At 39.5% G+C, this 22,978-nt stretch overlaps 1 protein-coding gene across 1 annotated transcript in view; it reads left to right on the top strand.

Annotated features, from left to right (window-relative positions):
* The window catches only part of adarb2 (adenosine deaminase RNA specific B2 (inactive)), a 190,792-nt gene that overhangs the window by 18,313 nt on the left and 149,501 nt on the right, over positions 1-22,978 (top strand). The gene's annotated exons all lie outside the window — the stretch shown is intronic.

Genomic DNA, 22,978 nt, shown 5'->3' on the forward strand with positions numbered 1-22,978 from the left:
ATAGGTGTATAGAGGCCCATTTCCAGCAACTCTCACTCCAGTGTTCTAATGGTACAATGTGTTTGCTCATTGCCTCAGAAGGCTAATGGATGATTAGAAAACCCTTGTACAATCATGTTAGCACAGCTGAAAACAGTTGAGCTCTTTAGAGAAGCTATAAAACTGACCTTCCTTTGAGCAGATTGAGTTTCTGGAGCATCACATTTGTGGGGTCGATTAAATGCTCAAAATGACCCGAAAAATGTCTCGACTATATTTTCTATTCATTTTACAACTTATGGTGGGAAATAAAAGTGTGACTTTTCATGGAAAACACAAAATTGTCTGGGTGACCCCAAACTTTTGAACGGTAGTGTGTATACATGTTATTTCACCTCCCTCACTGCCATCACCAGGAACTACCTGCAGGCCAGGACAATGATAACATTTTAACATAGCCTATGGAAATCCAAAGTTTACACATTATCATCACGCACAGAAATTGCAAAACTGCAAAATTAGTTTTAAAACCGCTAAGTTCCAACTGTTAAACATAGCGAGAGGCTGGGCTACGTGTGTGTGGGTGTAAAGTGTAAACCAGTGCATCCTGACTTTCTAACTATGCCTGTGTCTTGCGTGAGCGGCAGTCAGTCAACAACTCTTCACAAAGTTTCCTTATGAAACAATATGCTCGCTGAAATTATGGCAGGGAACGCCAGATTAAACATTAAAACTGCCTTCTGAGCACTGTATCTACAGGCTGCCACCGAAAGAAGGAGGCTACCAGACAGGCATCTCTACTCTGTACGATTTTACTTTCACTATGACATTACTTTGAACAGACTATCAAAAAATTGCAAGGTGATATGATAAAGTATAAGGTACAGTTTACTTACAGTCGTTTTTTTTTTTTTTGAAAAAACGATGCAATCGTTTTCTGCCTTTTGGCACCCTTCATCATGCCGTGTTGGGGTCCTGAACTAGGAGGCGCTGTCCCCGATATGCCTGTCAAACTTGTGGGTAACCATAGCAACTAAGCTCGAGCTCGCAACCTGTGCAGTCTGCGCAGTTGCAACTGTATACACTGCTGTGCACCTCAATAAACCGAATGGTAATTAGTCTTTTGATTTTTCCGTGAGGTTTGCCTTATGCAAAGAAAGACAGCATAGACGTTTTTTCCTCCCTATAAGTGGGGGGGACCGAACGAGGTGAATTTAAATCTGGGTGGGACGAATCCCCCCCGTCCCCCCCTCTATCTGCGCCCGTGATGCTTACGTCTGTGCTTGAGTGTACATGTGACAAAGGCTTGTTGGCTTCTAAAAGCACTATGTAAATAAATTGATATGATTTGAATTTGGGTGGCACGGTGGTTAGCACTGTCGTCTCACAGCAAGACAGTTCTGGGTTTGAGCCCAGTGGTGGATGGGGTCTTTTCTGTGTGGAGTTTGCATGTTCTCCCCGTGTCTGCGTGGGTTTTCTCTGGGTGCTCCAGTTTCTCCCACGTCCAAAAACCTAACATGCAGGTTAGGTTAATTGGTGGCCATAGATGTAAGTATGAATGGTTGTTTGTCTCTATGTGTTGGCCCTGTAATGATCTGGTGACTTGTCCAGGGTGCACTGGCGGCTCTTTAATAGGGGCGATTTGGGCGACGCACTTCCAAACAGGGAGGGAGATTTTTTTTTATCTACTCCTACTACCACGGCAACAGTAATGTCATTGTCCAATCAGGCTAAGGTCGCGCCTGGTGTAGCCACGCCCTTTTGGGGCGATTTCTGTTAGGTTCAGATATGCCCCAAAATCTCCCATTGACACTAATGGTACGTACGTTTTTTTTTCGAAAATCATGCTCCCAATGCATTTTCTATTAGGTTTTATGCACTCGCACAAGCAGCGTGCTTACGTCATACGCCTGTTGCGCCGCGCAAGTGTTGCCAGATTGGGCAGTTTTAATTGCTTTTTGGCGGGTTTTGAACATAATTTTGGGCTGGAAAACGCAACTTGCGCGTGAAATGTGTGAACATTCTATGAAGAAGATGGCGATTGTTGAGTGCAACAATACGATAGCGTCTCTGAAAGAAGTTCCCTTTAGTCATCGTACCAATGAGGAGAAAACGGCAATCAAACAGCTAGGACCTCCTAGACCGAATTTAAACATCAAGCAAGTGTCTACGAAGGGGGAGAAGACCTATTCAAGAGGTTTTAACAAAAACTGGTACCACCGGAGAACTTGGCTAGCTGGCTGTGATGTAGTCAATGCTCTTTTTTGCTACCCTTGCCTTCTCTTCCACCCTGGAAGTAGCACAGCAGACAGTACAGTGATATCTGATATTTGAATTTACTAGGCAAAAGGTTTTTTTTTTTTTTGTGTGTGTGTGTGTGTGTGTGTGTGTGTGTGTGTGTGTGTTACCAATGGCAGTTGTTTTACCAATGGCAATTTAACATTGCCATGTTTTTGTTTTACCAATGGCAGTTTAACCTTCATCCTACCAAGTGGGGTCCATCTGGACCCCGCACCTATATGTTTGTTTGCCATTTTAAAAATATGTGACATACTGCCTCACCGTTTTATGAATTTGTCGGAATTTATGTCTTAATTAAAACACTAAAGCACCGGAAGATCAGCTTTTTGCATTGTGAAGGTATGATTAATTTGTTACTGGGGTCCAACTGGACCCCAGAGTAAAGTTTATCTGTCTTTCATTTTATAATTGAATAGCACACTGAAAGTTAACTTCTTTTATTTCTTTTATGTTCCATAATGAAACTACCAAGGCATTCCTTCTTGGGGTCCGTGTGGACCCCACTGCTGCAATAAGCACAGGCTGCAAAACAAAAGCCCTAAATTATTTTACAATTACTTTTTTGTTTTAAATTCTGTAAGAAAAGACCTAAGTTGTAATCCAGAATGTTTTACAGCTGCATGAGCTGCAAAAATCATGTATATAATGCCAATTTTTTTTGTGGCGCTATAATTTGCTACATGTATGATAGTTATTGCAATATTATTGCAATGTTATTGCATTTATAATACATCATTGATATTCAGCCATAGTGGATTTTGTTCTTCAATAAAGTTATGTCTGTTTGCTGCATTGAATTGGTTCTTATTGCATTGATTTCAAGGTATTCCCTCCTGGGGTCCATACGGACCCCGCCTGGTAGTTTGTGTATGTAAAATTGGCTGGTAGGATGAAGGTTAAGTGTGTTCTTTATGCCTTGGGCCCTTTAGTGTATTGCTGTTATTAATACAAGATGTTCTGAACAAAACTTATCTGGTGATTTTGTCTTTATAAGCTTTAATTTTAAAGAAAAGTATTGGGGTCCAAACGGACCCCACATGGTATGATTAAGGTGTAAAATAGCATGGTAGGATGAGGGTTAACATTGCCATGTTTTTGTTTGACCAATGGCAGTTTAACATTGCCATGCTTGGAATATTTCAGTAGCCTCAAGTTCTCTCTGACTTGGTGTAAATTAAGCATATTTTCAGTTTTTATATATTGTACAGTATATCTGTGTTCATTGGAGCCAGCAGCACCTTACCTTTTTTCAAACTTGTTAAGCCAAGTTGCACTGACTACAAAACCTTGTGTAACCTTGTGTGTATATAGCTAAATAACTAAAGCCTTTTGTGTTCATTGACATGCTTGTAATACTTTAAATTTCCTTTTAAGCCATGGCTTTCTGGAGGAATTCTTGGGAAAAAAACTGCAGAATTTATTTAGAATTATTATTTGCTGTTAAAATGGTGCAATTCCATATAAAAAAACACATAATTAAGCTGCACATGTTTGTTTGATGGTTATGCTTTTCTTCATCTTTTTCAAAACTTAAATAAACACTTGTTTTGGATTTATATCCTGCCACTTTAATTGCATTCTTTAGAATGAAGAAATTAGAATATGTTTATAATTAAGAATTTGTGTCTACTTATTATAGAATACTGGAATAATATGAGAAAATAAATGAGTAATGTAATATTAATTGATTGTGATGCCAAATGTTTTGCTTTGAAGGCTTCACAATGAATCTTCCTTAGTTTTAGCCTGGCAAGCCAGACTAAATGTGAATATTTGCCACTCGTAGGCAAAAATATTTTTGGCCGCTAGGCGGGTGGGTCTAGTTTACTAGGCTACCTTAGTTTGCCACCTTTAACTTGTTCAGTGTTGCCACCTAGTGGAGAGAAGAGATATTGTCTATACTGATATCTGAATTTACCAGGCAAAAACAAGTTCGGCCAATTGATTTGCTACCTAGGTCAATTTACTTCAGTCCTGTGGACATTTATGGTCCGTGTAGACATAACGGGGGAAAATTGCCCCCCCTGAAAAAAATTCAGGAGCCGCCACTGCCAGGGTGTACCCTGCCTCTCACTCATAGTCAGCTGGGATAGGCTCCAGCTTGCTTGTGACCCATGATAAGCGGTTACAGATAATGGATGGATGATTCGAATTCTGGATAGTGTAAAAATCTTGAGCACTATAGGCTGTTTCACTATTATTTTTCCATGTTCATGTGGGCCAAATGAAACAAGGCTGCAGGCCAGCTTTAGATGTGTTTGATGCATGCTTTCCATGTTGCAGAAAGCCAATAGATATGACCCACATCTGAAAATTGTTGGCTAATGATAAAAAAGGAGGGAAAGAAAAGAAAGGGTCACCTTTGCAGAAAAAAAGGCTGGCATGTCTCTGGTGAGTGATGCTGGTGCAGATGGTGTGTTTGGAAAGAAGTCGTTGCAGTGCTATGAGTTGCCTCAGGCAAACCTGAACAATAACTGTGAGGCTGAACCTCTCACACTCCTCTAAATGAAAAACTGAACCCTCATCCAAACTGCATCCAATGTTGCCCACCATCTCCAGACCTCTAAATAACATCTAAATCATATGACACACATACACACTATGTTTGTTTACTGGCATGAACCTCCATAAGCCAAATTCATAAATATCGCTGTAGCAGTATTAGATGAATACCAGCAGTTCCACATGGCCCGGGGCATCCTTTCCATTCATCCAGATACCATTTATGACCATTTTTGTATTTTTTCTGGACTTGCACCAACATGTCTTAACTGCTAAGTAGGTCCTAGCCAGGGCTTAATTTGAGCCGGAACAAGACGGAACAAGATCCGGAACTTCCGTCTTCGGATCCGGCAGCTATTTTCATTTCATTCGGTGTTCCGGCAGCTATTTAAATGGATCAGATCACCTCCGTGACCATGACAAAGGGAAAAAAAATCAAACAATAAATTAAATAAATTAGTAAATAAAAATTTGTTTAGTGTTCGGTTTTGATTTTGATATCTGTTGTTGATTTCTCTCCTATGACATCCACAAAATCTATGCGAAAGGGGAAGGGGGGCATGGGGTGTATACTTCCGCTCAATAGAACACCGGGTTTTTTGTAGCCGTTAGCTTGTGCTGTGGAAAAAATGGCAAAAAAACAAGAAAGCTTACTAAAATTTTTCAAAGTCCCAGGACAGCTGGATCCTAAACGACCTAAAATGGACGACGTTGGACACAGTGACACTGCACCAGCACCTGCTGCAAGTGTACCAGTCTCCAACTTGTTTTGTAAACCCTTTATTTCTTAACTATTACTTGAATTGATTGCACTTACGTTTGCTGACACTGCTTTTAAACTGGAAATATGCTTGAAATCCTAGGCTATGCTTTTAAATACCCTACTTAAATCCTTAAAATGAGTCATTTAACTCATGTCTTGTGTAATCTGATCTCCAATGGTGAAATAAACTGGTTGTGATATGAGTAGAGTCTGTTATTTTAGAAGATAAATTTAATATATAATTTAATATATATGGCTCTCACAAAAATGTATTTGAAAATATGTGGCTTTCATGGCTCTCTCAGCCAAAAAGGTTCCCAACCCCTGCCTTAACGTATGTGTGGAGAGTGAGAGTGAACTTGAGTGCCTGTTTGGAGAACATTCTGAGCATTGTCCATTGTTGTCCAGGATTTGATAACTGGTGCTGTGGCAATACATGTCATGCAATAGGCGTGTGTGCGTAAAGTTATAGTAAACCGCCCCCCGCCTTTTTTTTTTTTTTTTGAGTCGCCGGACCCACCCACCTCCTGCGTTCCGGGACCTCCCACTTCACAAATTAAGCACTGGTCCTAGCTAGGATTGCTTTACATAAATATTTTTTTTACATATATGTTACAGGTGATTTTTGAACTCAAGTGAATCTGGATTCATCTAGGTGATTCTAGATTCACCTAGGTGGATTAGGATTTAGGGTTGGAGTTAGGTAATCTAGTGGAATGTTTCATTTTTCTTGCACGTGGTGTAGTGGTAAAGTGGTTGATGTTGAAGCAGAAGGTCTGAAGTTCAGTTCCCAGGAAGGATAGTAAAAAGTTAGAGAAAGACAGGTATATAAGGCTGATTCTGGGTAGAGAGATATAAGAGGATAGAAGCTATAAAGGGGGTGAGGGAGAAAGGTGAACAGAGAGTGGTTGTGGAAGTGTTCTCATTCTTTTATGAACCCCCTAAAAAATCAAAGACCCCAGGTAAATCTGGAATCACCTGATTTCAAAAATCACCTGTAAAAGATACATGATGTAATTTAATCATTAAAAGTTGCTAGGCAGCTGTAAAATATAAATGCTGCACACAAACTACTGTACACGAATTTACTGAATGGGGTTAATGATTTATTTAGCTCACACATAGCAGTTAACTCTCTTGACAAACATTGTAAAAACAAATGACAGTGGGAACAGGTTGACTGAAGCTGGAAAGTTAAAGAAAAAGACCAGCACTGTGTCTCAATCTGGATACTTCCTTTAGTACACTTCCAGGAAATGACAATGGCAACATTTGACCACGATTTTTGCATCACCTGGCAAAATATCTGACTGGATAATTGCATGAATGAGCAGGTGTACAGGCGTAAAATACCTGGTGAATGTATTTATGGTGTCATAGTAGCATGGTGTTATAGGTATAAATGCAATGTTGGCCAAATCATTTGCCAGTTTTGGCCAGAATTGACAACAGTAACTTGTTTTCTCAGGACACAAAAATATCCTCAAAGTTGGAGCTAGTTAAGTGTATGTTATTCTATCCATATTCACTGGATATGAGAAATCACGCACTCTGATTGGCTACTCCACTGCTAGGATATCAGGTCATATACCGTGAGTAGAGAAAAACAAAATGGCAGAGGATGAAATAAAAACAAAACCCAAAAAATTGTTACTGTTTAAAAGAAACAGAAATAGCTAAAAGAATATAGTTTTGTTTGTTTGTTTTCCCCAATATCTCCTGTTCCATACTTCAGCCCAGTCAGTGGCAGTAATGTGCCTTTAAGTTGGTTTCCCAACTGTCAAAAAACCCTAAAGAAGAAGAGAACCCCCCCAAAAAAGCAGCAAAATATGGAATGAAAGTATTTAATGGTAAGAACGTCTTTTTTTATTTTTCAAGAATTATTCTTATAGCATTTTTCACAAATTGCTACTGTCATTTCACCAGTTTGTTTACATTCTAAGCGAAAATTATTTTGTCGGATGTTTTGTATAAAGTTTTTATTTACGGTATGAAGTTTGCAAAAAATAAAAATAAAAATGTTCTGTTTCTCAAAATCCAGTGAATGTGGATAAAATAAAACAGTTAATTCAACTCAATCTCGTACATGGCTTATAGTCAACTCGGTGCTACGCGCCTCGTTGGCTATCAGCTCATGTACGACTCGATTTTGTGGAATAACTGTTAAATATACTGTTCGTGTTGGTGGTGGGTGGAGCAATGTAATAAAGTATAACTGTGAATCTGAAGAAATCTTAATTTCCACCACATTCAGATAAGAAGTCACGGCTTGTGTTTTGTTTCACTCCACTGACATAATTGCTCACTATTTATACTAAAGCAGGTTTGGTTTATACAGTCCTTGGTCAGAGGTCAATGTATGAGATGTTGTATTATAATAAAGGTCCGAGGCCCTGAGGGATATTAATTCATTTTTCTCGAGCAGGAAAAGGAATTGTAACTGCATAAAAATAGTATGAATTTTGGCAGTAGTTTCTCTATGAAACAGGGGTCGATCCCACATCAGGGTTCGGGCCACGCTGCATACTAGAATGATTACCCAGCACTCTGGGGTTGATTGTCTACTTAATCTCTCTGTACTGTGACAAAGATCAGTGGTGGTGCCAAGTCAACGCGCTAGAGCAGCTAAGGCGAGAGAAACGAAGCGTCACGAGGAAGGACACGACCGCAACTCCGCCGTCACTGACCTTGGGCCAGAGAGCATTTGAATAAGGAAATGCCTGCTGCGTGACACAGAATATCAATTAGGGTGCTATTACTGGGTGGAGAGAGAGGATAGAGAGAACTGTGGCCAATTTTGGTTTGCATAATGCACTGAAGTACATGGGCAGGTACTTATTCAGGGGATAGCTGATGTTATAAGGAAGGTGTAAAGCCTGGAGGGACTTTAAATCATTATTTCCAAGCGGGAGAAAGAATCTTAGCTGCATTAAAACATTTCTGAGATGGGATTCAGTGCCACTCTATTCCCTTACCTCAGAAATGTTCAGCTAATGACAGAATGTGTCCTGTATTGCATTGTTTCTTCTGTTGGTCTGTCTGCATGGTGGTGAGGGTAATGTATGAACTCAGACAGGGTGGACGGGCGCCATTTAATCTGCCATGGTAATTTCCCTGGCGGAGCAAATTAAGAGCGTTTTCACACACGTGAAGGTGACCCTGTCCACCAAACCTGCCATGTACACATTATTTTCTTTCCCTTTTTCCTTCTTTTTTCTTTCCTCTAGCCATATGACTTAATCACACTTGATAAAAACAACCCCTCAACAGCCATAAAGAAAAAAATCATTAATTAAGAGAGCCACAACAAATTAGAGAAGGCAGAAAGGCCAGAGGGGGAGAGAGGGAAAAGTCAAAGAAACACATTAGGACAAGGCCAGATTACTCACCATAAACTTTTAGTGCTTTTCCACAGGGAAGTGTGTCTCAGCTTGGCAAATTAACCAACATCCTGATTTTTTTTTTTTTTTTTTTGGTGATGTGTGACACCATGTGTCAAACCTCAAATCCGAGCTAAATTTAGTTTCCCTCCTTTCCCAGGTATCTGGGTGGAATGGAACTAAAACAATGCAGACTGTTGATTGGGCAAATGCAATTGTGTACAGATAAATATCTCTGTTTGCATGTTTAAATGATCAAATAAAAAGACATTAATAACAAGAAATCTACAACCCCAATTCCCCAAAAGTTGGGACGCTGTGTAAAACATAAATAAAAACAGAATGTGAAGATTTGCAAATCATGGAAACTCTATAGTTCATGAAAAATAGTACAAAGACAACATATCAAATGTTGAAACTGAGAAATGTTATTGTTTTTTGAAAAAAATAAATGCTCATTTTGAATTTGATTTCAACAACACGTTTCAGAAAAGTTGGGACGGGCAACAACAGACTGAAAAAGTTGTGTAATGCTGGAAAAAAATAATTAGGTTAATCAGCAACAGGTCAGTAAGATGATTGGGTATAAAAAGAGCATCCCAGAGAGGCGGAGTCTCTCAGAAGTAAAGATGGGGAGGGGTTCACTGCTCTGTGAAAGACTGCATGGGCAAACAGTGCAACAATTTCAGAACAACATTCCTCAGTGTAAAATTGCAAATAATTTGGGGATCACATCATCGATGGTACATAATATCATTAAAAGATTCAGAGAATCTGGAGAAATCTCTGTATGCAAGAGACAAGGCTGAAAACTGACATTGTATGCCTGTGATCTTCAGGCCCTCAGGAGACACTGCATTAAAAGCAGACATGTGTCTGTAGTGGAAATCACTGTATGGGCTCAGGAACACTTCAGAAAACCATCGTCTGTGAAAACACTTCATTACTGCATCCACAAATGCAAGTTAAAACCAGATATAAACAATATCCAGAAACACCACTACATTCTCTGGGTCCAAGCTCTTTTACAATGGACTGAGGTGAAGTGGAAAATTGTCTCGAGGTCTGACAAATCAAAAGTAGAAATTCTTTTTAGAAATCATGGACACCATGTTCTCCAGGCTAAAGAGGAGAGGGACCATCCGGCTTGTTATCAGTGCGAAGTTCAAAAGCCAGCATCTGTGATGGTATGACATCAGTAGTTTGTACATCTGGGAAGGCATCATTAATGCTGAATGATATATATACGTTTCAGAGCAATATGCTGCCATCCAGACAAAATCTTTTTCAGGGAAGGCCTTCTTTCCTTCAGCAAGACAAAACCAAACCACTTTCTGCACATATTAAAACTGCATGGCTCCGTAGTACAAGAGTCCGGATGCTAAACTGGCCTGCTTGCAGTCCAGACCTGTCTCCCATTTAAAACATTTGGCGCATTATGTAGCGCAAAATATGACAACAGAGACCCCGAACTGTTGAGCAACTGAAATTGTATATCAGGCAAGAATAGGACAACATTTCTTTTTCAAAACTACAGCAATTGGTCTCTTCAGTTCCCAAACATTGACAGAGTATTTTTAAAAGTAGAGGTGATGCAACACAGTGGTAAACATGCCCCTGTCCCAACTTTTCTAAAACTTGTTGCTGACATCAAATTCAAAATGAGCATATATTTTTCAAAAACCAACCAAATTTCTCAGTTTCAACATTTGATATGCTGTCTTTGTACTATTTTCAATGAAATATCGGGTTTCCATGATTTGCAAATCTTCACATTGTTTTTATTTAAAGTTTGCACAGCATCCCAGCTTTTTTGGAATTCAGGTTGTATGCAACAGAAAAGAAGAAAGTGAAACAGCAATTATTTCTTTACTGATATAGCTCCCAGGAACAACATTATTAAACAACACCTGAGGAAAAAAAAGCTAAACACTGTCAGAAATAGGGGTATAGTAGGATTCAATTTCTGTCCCTCAAGGTACAATCTGTCTACACTAATATACTTCTAGGGCTCATTTTTGAACCTCAATGTAACTATGTGTACCTTTTTAGGGCCAAAAAGGTACCTATACACTACCATTCAAAGGTTTGGGGTCACCCAGACAATTTTGTGTTTTCCATGAAAAGTCACACTTTTATTTACCACCATAAGTTGTAAAATGAATAGAAAATATAGTCAAGACATTTTTCTGGCCATTTTGAGCATTTAATCAACCCCACAAATGTGATGCTCCAGAAACTCAATCTGCTCAAAGGAAGGTCAGTTTTATAGCTTCTCTAAAGAGCTCAACTGTTTTCAGCTGTGCTAACATGATTGTACAAGGGTTTTCTAATCATCCATTAGCCTTCTGAGGCAATGAGCAAACACATTGTACCATTAGAACACTGGAGTGAGAGTTGCTGGAAATGGGCCTCTATACACCTATGGAGATATTGCACCAAAAAACAGACATTTGCAGCTAGAATAGTCATTTACCACATTAGCAATGTATAGAGTGGATTTCTGATTAGTTTAAAGTGATCTTCATTGAAAAGAAGAGTGCTTTTCTTTCAGAAATAAGGACATTTCAAAGTGACCCCAAACTTTTGAACGGTAGTGTATGTTCCCAAGCAGTATATAAAGGGTACAAATAAGTACTTTTGAGGATACTGCCCCAGTGACAAGCCACTGTACCCCTAAAGGTACAGCAATGTACTTTATTTTCTGAGAGTGCAGAGTCGTACCAAAGACCTTAAATGTCCCTGTCAGGATAATTGTTTTGATAATTTGCAAGTGGAAAGTTCATAGAAATACAGCTAATCATCCCTGAACAGGTGCATCACAGCACAAAAGCTTTTACAATGTACTCTTAGATCAATGCTAAGGAAGGTAAGCGAGAAGCCACTTGAAAAGAGTTGCAGGATGACCTGAAAGCAGCCGGAACAATAGATATACAGAGAGCAATGAGCATTTTCACTTTTCTGTTTGTGTTCTTTCCTTCAGTTAGTCGTTTTTATTCGCTGCCTCACATCATTCCTGTGTAATAATGTCAGTGTGCATTAATGGCAGCACTTTGTACACAATAAGGTTAGAATCATCATGAACCAACTCATTGTTTATGCAAAAGATGACCTATAAGATTGGTAAATCTGTTCCACACAGCCACTGGCTGGTTTACATACACACACACACACACACACACACACACACACACACATATCAGTCTGTTCTTGACTCAGCAAGGACTGAATATAGTTTTTGTTACATTGTTTGAGTCATTTGTTTTGGACTTGGGCGGATGGGGCAGAGTTCTTCAAAGTCTTGAATCCATTTCTGCTGTGTTTATGCTACACACACACACACACACACACACGCCGATTTTTCATCTCTCGCATGTCTCCTGTGGATCGAGGCTCACTTCATTAGCAGTGTAATCAGGTCCATTAGTGCCTCAGAGACACTCAGGTACCAAACTGGCTGGGATCAATCATATTGTGTGTGCATGGGGAGGAGTTATCTCACCCAGACAGGCTGTGTTTTGTGTGTATGTGTGCTTGTGTGTGTGCGCGCATGTGTGTGTGTATGCCCAAGTTTGAGTGGTGTTTAGATCATTTATAGCATCCGTTCCAGATATCTTGAGCTCAACAAATCCGCATGGAATATGATTGGTGTGTTTTATATGCAGGAACCATGCATGCATCTTTATTCCGCACCTTTACGACACTTTCCTACCCTCCATTTCAGTGATATCGTTCCATTTTTGGTGCTCGATCCAGGTGACTGGAGCTACAACACGGGGGTGCCAACATTTCAGTTGCCCCAGGTGCCTTTTCACCTTGCTTCACTATGTCCTCTGTGTCCTTGAATGGAGCTTGTGTGGGTGTGTGCATATAATACATATACCGTATGTATATGTATGTATATTACACTAATAGCAAACAGTTTTAACTTATTTATTTATCTGTTTGTTTGTTTTGGTTTTTGGGGTTTTTTGGATCAAAATTTTTTTTTGTTTGTTTTTGTTTGCTAATCCTTTTTTTAGAATGGTTTTTGATTAAAAAATATAATCAAGTCCACCAACTTGGCGACGACATCAGTGTACATGGCAAACGCTACATTTTTCAACGCTACATTTTTCAACAATATACACTCATTGGCCACTTTAATCGGAACTTGTTCTTGATTCTAAGACCCCTGTTCTTGGCTGCAGGAGTGGAACCCAATGTGGTCTTCTGTTCTGCTGTTGCATGCTGAGATGCTTTTCTGCTCACCACAGTTGTAAAGAGTGATTATATGAGTTACTCTATCCTTCCTGGCCAAAAAGCTCAAACCAATCTAACCATTTTCCTCTGACCTCTCTTATCAACAAGGTGTTTGTTCCCACCCACAGAACTGTCACTCACTCAAGTCAATGTTTTTTGTTTTTTGCACCATTCTGTCTGTGTAAACTCTAGAGACTGTTGTGTGTGAAAACCCCAGGAGATCAACAGTTTCTGAAATACTCAAACCAACTCACACCATCTGGCTCAAACCAACACCAATGCCACAGTGAAAGAAAGTCACACTTTCTTTGAGATCACAATTTTTCCCATTCTGATGATTGAACATTGTGAACATTAACCGAAGCTCTTAATTTGTATCTGCGTGATTTGATGCGTCGTGCTGCTGTCAAGGGATCGGCTGATTAGAGAACTGCATCAAACAGTAGGTGGATGAGGATGGGCGTTCCTAATAAAGTAGCCGGTGAGTGTAATTTCTGACTTAAAATATAAAACACAGAAGAATGGATGCTAATTTTACCAGATGTACCTTTTAAAGGGATCGTATAGATGATCGTCGGCTAGCTAGCCAGCTAGCCGATGTACTATCAGTGAGCGTAGCTTCTACAGTATATTTGTTAGTGGAGCAAAAACAAACAAAACATTTGGCCACATTGTGTCTGAAATATCAGTTACTTTATATTACATTTTTATTTACAGAACTGTTATATAAAAGTAATATCGCACTAAGTTGCTACGACACTCAGCCTGCAGACTCTTATCTGTAGCCGACTCATAGCGTGCTGATATTCGATACATCCACACAATTGTGAGTGCAATATTGCTTAAATAGGAAGTTATACATGCATTACTTCATATAGTATACAAGTTTTGATTGAGATATTTGTTGCGAACACACACAGTGCGTTTATTACTATATATGATGGTATGGTATTAAAGGTATAGTAGTGGTTGAGTGTTTCCGGTCATGTTCGCTGCTGTAAGTATGTTCTAACATTACCAGAGAAGCCCATTAACCAACCAACCTCTTAAACCCCTTGAGTGTGGTTCGTCTCAGAGACAGGGTTGGTTTGTATTCTCAGCTGTAGGTACATGTGTACCTACAGCTGTAAAATAAATGCATAAATAAATTGAGTACAGCTTAGAAGAAACCTACATATAATGGGCCTAAAGAGAGGAAGAGATTATTCCATGTTGTTCTTCAGAGCTCCAGGGAATAGACTTAAGCAAAGTCTGATGTCCTGATCCTCACCTCTTGCAGGCTTTAGTTCCTGTCACATGATAACCCACCTAGCTGTAATATTCAGAAAGTCTACAGGGCTTTGATGAAATGAATCAGGAGTGTTAGATTAAGGATGGAGCTGTGCAGGATGGTCGACTTTTAGTCATCCCTCAGGCTGAGTTTAATATTGTAATGATGTAGGTTCTACATGGCACTCCTACTGGGTTTATCAGCTTTCATACATATTTCTGGTTTTCTTTGGATTCAGCTTGGCCGCGTTAGCTGTTCTTGAAGAAGTTTTACACTTGGAAATTTGTGATTAGGCAACCTGTGAAATCTGTTTTTATCAATATCCCGAGTTCTGTATGACACAGTCATACATGTCAACCTTTGGTCAATCAAACCTGTATAACCAACCTCCAAAATCTGTATTTCCCTTATAAAATCCTTATAAGATGCAAATTAAAATAATTTATCTAAAATTTGAATGATAATTAACAATCAGTGCGTTTACATGCACATAGAGAAAATCGAATTTCTGCCGTTGCTCGACTGAAATCGAAGTTCTAAATGCCATGGAAACACCTTAGCTAGGCTGAAATTGAACCGAACTTGATTTCTCGTAATCGAGCTACACGACCTAGATTATGCGATTTTTGCCGAGCTACTTAGTGCATGTATACCCTATCGAGCTACGTAGTCGAGCTACTTACTTCAGCACTGCCCCTTCCGGAAGTGACGAGTGACAAGACCACAAGCGGGAAACACGACAGCCTCGGTCGGCATGACAACAGTAGTAGCGAGCAGCAGAAGAGGTCAGGAGGAACAAACGAAGAAGAGAAAATGGTGAGCAGAAACGTGCACTTCTGTAGCAATGAGGAGACAGAGTTCATGCTCATTCAGCTTAAGGAGTTGAATATATTAAAATTCATGGACGGGAGAAAAACGCGCAATGGAGAACACGGAACTGATAACTTTGTTTACACTCTTGAATAGCTCTTCTTCATGACGACAACCGAAAGTGTACCAACACGATGGGGCGTGTAGTGCCACCTGTGGCTCGGGTGTACAATGTACCTCACACAATAGCTCGATTTCCTTGTGTGCATGTAGGATTAGATTTCTCTGGCACCCCTGCTGGGACCCTTTGCTCGATTACCGATAGCAGCTTGATTTGGATGTGCATGTAAACGTACTGAATGATATATCCAAGTTACTTTTTATTCAATATTAATAACAATAAACCTTCAGAATGAATACAAAGCTCCAATGTTCGACAAAAACACAAAGTGTCACTCTAATGTTCTGAATTGTACTCCATGACAGCTTTTTTAGCAGTCTGCACCAATACCTCACTAGGCTGCATGTCACAGCAAGTGTCTGTGTTGATCTTGCCGGAGTGCCCATTCAGAATCTTTTCAGTCGCTAGTCGCTCAGGTGGAAATACGCGTTTCAAACAAAATGTTACTTCCCGGTTGGCGGGATTCTCGCAATGCGGTGTGCGCATGATCAAAAGTGGAACGAAGTCTCGCTACCACAAGATAACGCGCGATTTCATAAGACTCTTTACTGGCTGTTTGTGCTTTCTGTGGTGTACAGTACGTTTGTAAATGTTATGCGCTCTTTTATCATCGTAGGAATTGATTATAGCTCTAAATAAATATTGACTTTTTTTTAAAGAATCCATATAACTTTATTTATACGCCTGTATACTACATTTATTGAATCAAATCCGTATAAAATACGGACATTCCGTATAGGTTGACATGTATGCACAGTTTATACATCACTGTCATTTATAGACTGGTGACAAATTAAATGAAAAAACAGGGGCTCTGTTATACTGTACGGGGAGTTTTTGTTTTGTGGGCATGGTTTGTGTCCAAATGTCACTGCAAATCACTACATCGTCATTCTGATCACCTTATCCCATGATATCCTGATGGAATTTATTATTTTTTATTTTGGTTTCATATATATATATATATATATATATATATATATATATATATATATATATATATATATATATATATATATATCAGATATTACATGATTATGTGAAGATAAAAAAGTTTATCTTCGAGTGGTGAATGTATATTTCATGAGTGAGAGAAGCGAACGAGTGATATATTTTTCAACACGAGAAAATAAACTTCATATCGTCGCACCACCGTGTAATGTTCTTTAGATTATATGGACACATCCACAATATAAAGATACGCAAGTTACTCAAAAGAATTAACCAGTTCGCCATTTTGACAATGCGCATCTAGTCAGCGGGAAAACACTGAGAGTGACATCATCGGAGTGAAATATCGGGAACTATTATACATACAGGACACTTTTTTGATGGAATAAAAACACGTGTTCTATTCCCTTCTAGTGGGTTTCATTCATTTGGTTTGATAGCATACAATATTGTTAGCATATCGCTTATCCTATGTGTATTACGTCACTCTACCCAATGGAGAATGAGCGTGCAATACAGTTTACGATATTCCATGGTTGTCAAGACAACATGATGTTACACATCGGAGCTCATGTGGATATACAATGAAAACTTTTCTGCTGTGCATACACACAGCCATTTCTTTGTCCGCCGGGAAAGCGAAAAGATGAGGCTAATCCAGTGCTACTGCTAGGATTAGCTATGCTATAATTAAGCGCAAAATAAATAAACTAAAAACTGAAACTAAAGATGCACTGAACACCCGAAAGGCTACCAAAACTTCATTATATATTCTTCATGCATATTTACAAGAGAAAAACATACCAATGGACATCGAAAAACTGGAAAAGAGACATGTCGGAGATGTAAAACTTCCACGCTAGTGAGCAACTGTGGCAATTTGTAAACAAACACGGCCGTGAGGTTTGCTTCGTTAAATATGGAAGCTTTTGAGAGAAGGTAGAGAAGGTGGCTGGAAGGTGACTTCACTGCCGTGCTGATGAATGCTACGCCAGCTGGAAGGTAACTGCACTGTCATGCTAGCAGCACCTAGTCACGGGTAAGCTAGTGTTGGCCTTCGAGAATACTGATATGAAGAGAGTATGTATAATAATAATAATAATAATAATAATAGGAGGGAAGAAGAAGAAGAATATTGGCTGGCTTTTTTTTCATGGTATATCAGATATATTCCATTCAGCTACTCGTCTTTGACTCATTCAGTATCATGCTAGCTGAATGGAATATATCTGATAGACCACTCAACACCAGCCAATATTATTTAAATACGTCACTCAGATCCGTGATGTATTTCATATGAAAAATGTGAGTTTTTCAATACGAGAAGATAAACTTCATATCTTCAAGCCAATGTGTGATTTTCTTTTTATTATATAAGACAAGTTCACAAACAAAAAGTACCCAAATTTATTAAAATAATTAATCAATTTCCTCACGAGTTACATATAGAGATTAATGTCACGGTTTTGGTTTTCCATGTCCCGGATGGGGCTCATATGAAAAATACAAATGGTGTATTTCCCAGTAAAACACTTGTGTCCATATTATATATTTCTTTTATATGATTCATTTTGCCATTAGATTTCTACACAATTCATTTATTTCCATGTGATTTTTTTTGACCTGATTAATTTATTTGACATCTAAGTATTTTACATGATTCATTTTTCCCACACAACTAATTTAATTTCATGTGATTTTTTTTCACAATGCATTTACTTTCATGTGATCCCCCCCAAAATGATTAATTTATTTTACCTGAGATTTTTTTTACACACAATTTATCTGTTTCCATGTGTAATTTTTTTTTTTACATGATTCATTTATTTTTCACATGAGGTTTTTTTTCCCCCATCTGGTTCATTTATTTTTCACATACAACCTACACATGATTCCTTTTTTTCATGTAATATATGCATAATTTTTTTATTTATCATCATGTAATTTTTCAGATGTGATTTTCTCATATTAATAACTTCTTTTTTCACATGTGATCACATCTCCAGTAGATCACATGATGTCACATGTCTTTGAGTCCACAGGTGCAGTTTCAGGACCGAACATAATATCAGCACACAGTCACATTTGAGAACCTTCCATCCATCCATCCATTATCTGTAGCCGCTTTATCCTGTCCTACAGGGTCGCAGGCAAGCTGGAGCCTATCCCAGCTGACTACGGGCGAAAGGCGGGGTACACCCTGGACAAGTCGCCAGGTCATCACAGGGCTGACACATAGACACAGACAACCATTCACACTCACATTCACACCTACGGTCAATTTAGAGTCACCAGTTAACCTAACCTGCATGTCTTTGGACTGTGGGGGAAACCGGAGCACCCGGAGGAAACCCACGTGGACACGGGGAGAACATGCAAACTCCGCACAGAAAGGCCCTCGCCAGCCACTGGGCTCGAACCCGGACCTTCTTGCTGTGAGGCAACAGTGCTAACCACTACACCAACGTGCCGCCCCATTTGAGAACCTTATGATGAAAAAGGATGACCCATGAATTTTTAAAAAATTTGTAAGGGATTGTTTTAAAGTTTTAGTTATACGTTTCAGTATAATGTATGAGATTCATTGCTATGTGACAGAAATCTCATCTCATCTCATTATCTCTAGCCGCTTTATCCTTCTACAGGGTCACAGGCAAGCTGGAGCCTATCCCAGCTGACTACGGGCGAAAGGCGGGGTACACCCTGGACAAGTCGCCAGGTCATCACAGGGCTGACACATAGACAACCATTCACACTCACATTCACACCTACGGTTAATTTAGAGTCACCAGTTAACCTAACCTGCATGTCTTTGGACTGTGGGGGAAACCGGAGCACCCGGAGGAAACCCACGCGGACACGGGGAGAACATGCAAACTCCACACAGAAAGGCCCTCGTCAGCCACTGGGCTCGAACCCGGACCTTCTTGCTGTGAGGCAACAGTGCTAACCACTACACCACCGTGCCGCCCCATTTGAGAACCTTATGATGAAAAAGGACGACCCATGAATTTTTAAAAAATTTGTAAGGGATTGTTTTAAAGTTTTAGTTATACGCTTCAGTATAATGTATGAGATTCATTGCTATGTGACAGAAAGCTGTCATCTTGAAATAAATATTAAATAACATGACTTTTTAAGCAGATGAACATTTTAAATATTGTATAATGCTCATGTAAAAAATACAGTAAGGCAAGTACGTCCAGTTAAAGCTATAATTAAACAGTTATGAAGGATTAGTGATAAACTATTAATAGTTATAAAGAGTAAGTGGGCATCATGTGAGATCAGTGTGCTGTCACTGATTTTATATAATATATAGTGTGTGTGTGTGTGTGTGTGTGTGTGTGTGTGTATACATATGTGTGCGTTGTTGAACTGTCATGGACAGACTGACTAAGTGAAGAAGCTGTCAGGGAGAAAGAAAGAGAATGCGAACCTCAGTGGAACAAAAGCTCTTCAGGATTAATTAGACGTTAGATTGGTTGCGGGGGAACTGGAGCTGTCTGATCACAGATCGTCCCAGTGGCCAGCTCGACTCATATTTTAGCCTGGCTGAGGGCAAAAATCTCAGCCTGCACTGGGACTTTCCATTAGTAGAGCACATACCCAATACTCATATACCTCCTGATATCCTGCGGTGAGTTTCTTTTGTGCTCGGTATCCTGTCTTGCTTTGTGTGCTTAAATTTATTACTATTACGTAATATCAACACTTCAATTAAGGTTTATTTTATCCATGATTAAGTCCTTAAGATTAAGTGCATGCTGAGCAATATGAAGTAAAAAAAAAAAAAAAAGAAAGGAAAAAAAGTACAGTACATGGTGTTCATTTTAAAGACCTACGCGTCGATGGAATAAACATTGTTTACATATTGTAGAAATAAATAAATAAATATCTGCATGGGTATGTTTTAGTCCAGCAGTGATTAAACATGAATTAACTCAGATATTTAGCATTTAATTAATATTAAACAAGCATCAAACATTATATAATAAAGTGGACATTTATAAGGTATAAAAGGTTTAATTGTATTGCATAACCATATCCTTCATTAAGTCATTTCTTATATATTAATCCTTCAGTTTGTGGATTGTTAATGCAGATTATTGCAGTAATCACTTGGGGAATGTAATTGAAATAATAATAATAATAATCTCATCTCATTATCTCTAGCCGCTTTATCCTGTTCTACAGGGTCGCAGGCAAGCTGGAGCCTATCCCAGCTGACTACGGGCGAAAGGCGGGGTACACCCTGGACAAGTCGCCAGGTCATCACAGGGCTGACACATAGACAACCATTCACATTCACACCTACGGTCAATTTAGAGTCACCAGTTAACCTAACCTGCATGTCTTTGGACTGTGGGGGAAACCGGAGCACCCGGAGGAAACCCACGCGGACACGGGGAGAACATGCAAACTCCGCACAGAAAGGCCCTCGCCGGCCACGGGGCTCGAACCTGGACCTTCTTGTTGTGAGGCGACAGCGCTAACCACTATACCACCGTGCCGCCCATAATAATAATAATATATGAAGAGTTTCGTTCTAAAACTCAATAAGTGCCACTGGAAAAAAAAAAAAAGCCAAGTTCCCACCAATAAGTTTGCCATTTGATCTCTATTCAAACTTCCAAAATCAGTTTTATGCAAAACGTGATATCTGGCATTTTTATCTGCATTGTATATCTCTTTCTTTCCAAAACGTGACAAGTGCCACTACTGATTTTCCGCAGAACGTGTTATCTCGGCTCGACCAATCACAGCACATCATTCAAATACAGAAACAGTAATAGCACCTCCCACTGACTGCCAACATCATGGAGAATCCATGTGTTTTAGTGAGATTTTGAACAAAATAAATAAATAACTTTTTAATAATCTTAATGTTTTATAATATTATTCCAATACAGAATGTGGTCCAGTGTTATTTTCCACTTTTAGCCACCTGATTCTTCCTGGGATGTAGATATGCCACCATACACACACACACACACACACACACACACACACAGTGTCTTGCAAAAGTATTCATCCCCCTTGGTGTTTATCCTGTTTTGTCGCATTACAATCTGGAATTAAAATGGATTTTTGGAGGGTTAGCACTATTTGATTTACACAACATGCCTACCACTTTAAAGATGAAAATTGTTGTTTTATTGTGACACAAACAATAATTAAGATGAAAAAACAGAAATCTGGAGTGTGCGTACCGTAGGTATTCACCCCCTTTCACCACCCAAGGAGGGCATTAATCAGAGATGCAACAAAGACACCAAAGATAATGCTGAAGGAGCTGCAAAGATCCACAGCGGAGATGGGAGTATCTGTCCATAGGACCACTTTAAGCCGTAAATTCCACAGAGCGGGGCTTTATGGAAGATTGGCCAGAAAAAAGCCATTGCTTAAGAAAACATGCTTGGAGTTTGCCCAACAGCATGTAGCAGACTCCCCAAACACATGGAAGAAGATTCTCTGGTCAAATGAGACTAAACTTGATCTTTTTGGCCATCATGGGAAATGCCATGTGTGGTGCAAACCCAACACCCTGAGAACACCATTCCTACAGTGAAGCATGGTGGTGGCAGCATCATGCTGTGGGGATATTTGTCATCTGCACGGACAGGAAAGCTGGTCAGGACTGAAGGAAAGATGGATGGCACTAAATACAGGGCAATTCTGGAGGAAAACCTGTTTGAGTCAGCCAGAGGTTTGAGACTGGGACGAAGGTTCATGTTCTAGCAGGACATTGACCCTAAACATACTGCTAAAGCTACACTGGAGTGATTTAAAGGGAAATATTTAAATGTCTTGGAATGGCCTAGTCAAAGCCCAGACCCCAATCCAATTGAGAATCTGTGGCATAACTTGAAGATTGCTGTACACCAACGCAACCCATCTAATGTGAAGGAGTTGGAGCAGTTTTGCTTTGAGGAATGGACAAAAATTCCAGTGGCTAGATGTGATAAGCTAATAGAGACATACCCCAAGAGACTTTCGGCTGTAATTGCAGCAAAAGGTGGCTCTACAAAGTATCGACTTTGGGGGGATGAATCCAAATCCAAAGTCTTTTAGCACAACTCTAAGTTCTTTAGCGTAAGATCCAAGAACACTTAATCTTTATTATGAATACTTACTGATCATGTTTAAAGATGTTTGATGGATTTTTTTTTAATGAAAGTTGCCAAGATTCCGATCGAAAACGAGCGATTGTATTTCCCCACTCCACCATCTTGAAACTGCCATGTTTGACGGAGCCCATATGTTAGTCACCAATCCTCCCTCCAAATTATTTAACACAGCATGTACCCTGACACAGTACACTGCTACAGCCAACTTCCAGGTTTGTTTTGTCTTTATCAAAGTGCTAAGCTTAATTTATATCATATTTATTATTTACAATTTGCTAATTTGATAAAGAATGAAAAGTCAAGGGGCAGCACGGTGGTGTAGTGGTTAGCGCTGTCGCCTCACAGCAAGAAGGTCCTGGGTTCGAGCCCCGGGGCTGGCGAGGGCCTTTCTGTGTGGAGTTTGCATGTTCTCCCCGTGTCCGCGTGGGTTTCCTCCGGGTGCTCCGGTTTCCCCCACAGTCCAAAGAC

Source organism: Neoarius graeffei, chromosome 5 (genome assembly GCF_027579695.1).
Source record: "Neoarius graeffei isolate fNeoGra1 chromosome 5, fNeoGra1.pri, whole genome shotgun sequence".
NCBI lineage: Eukaryota > Metazoa > Chordata > Actinopteri > Siluriformes > Ariidae > Neoarius > Neoarius graeffei.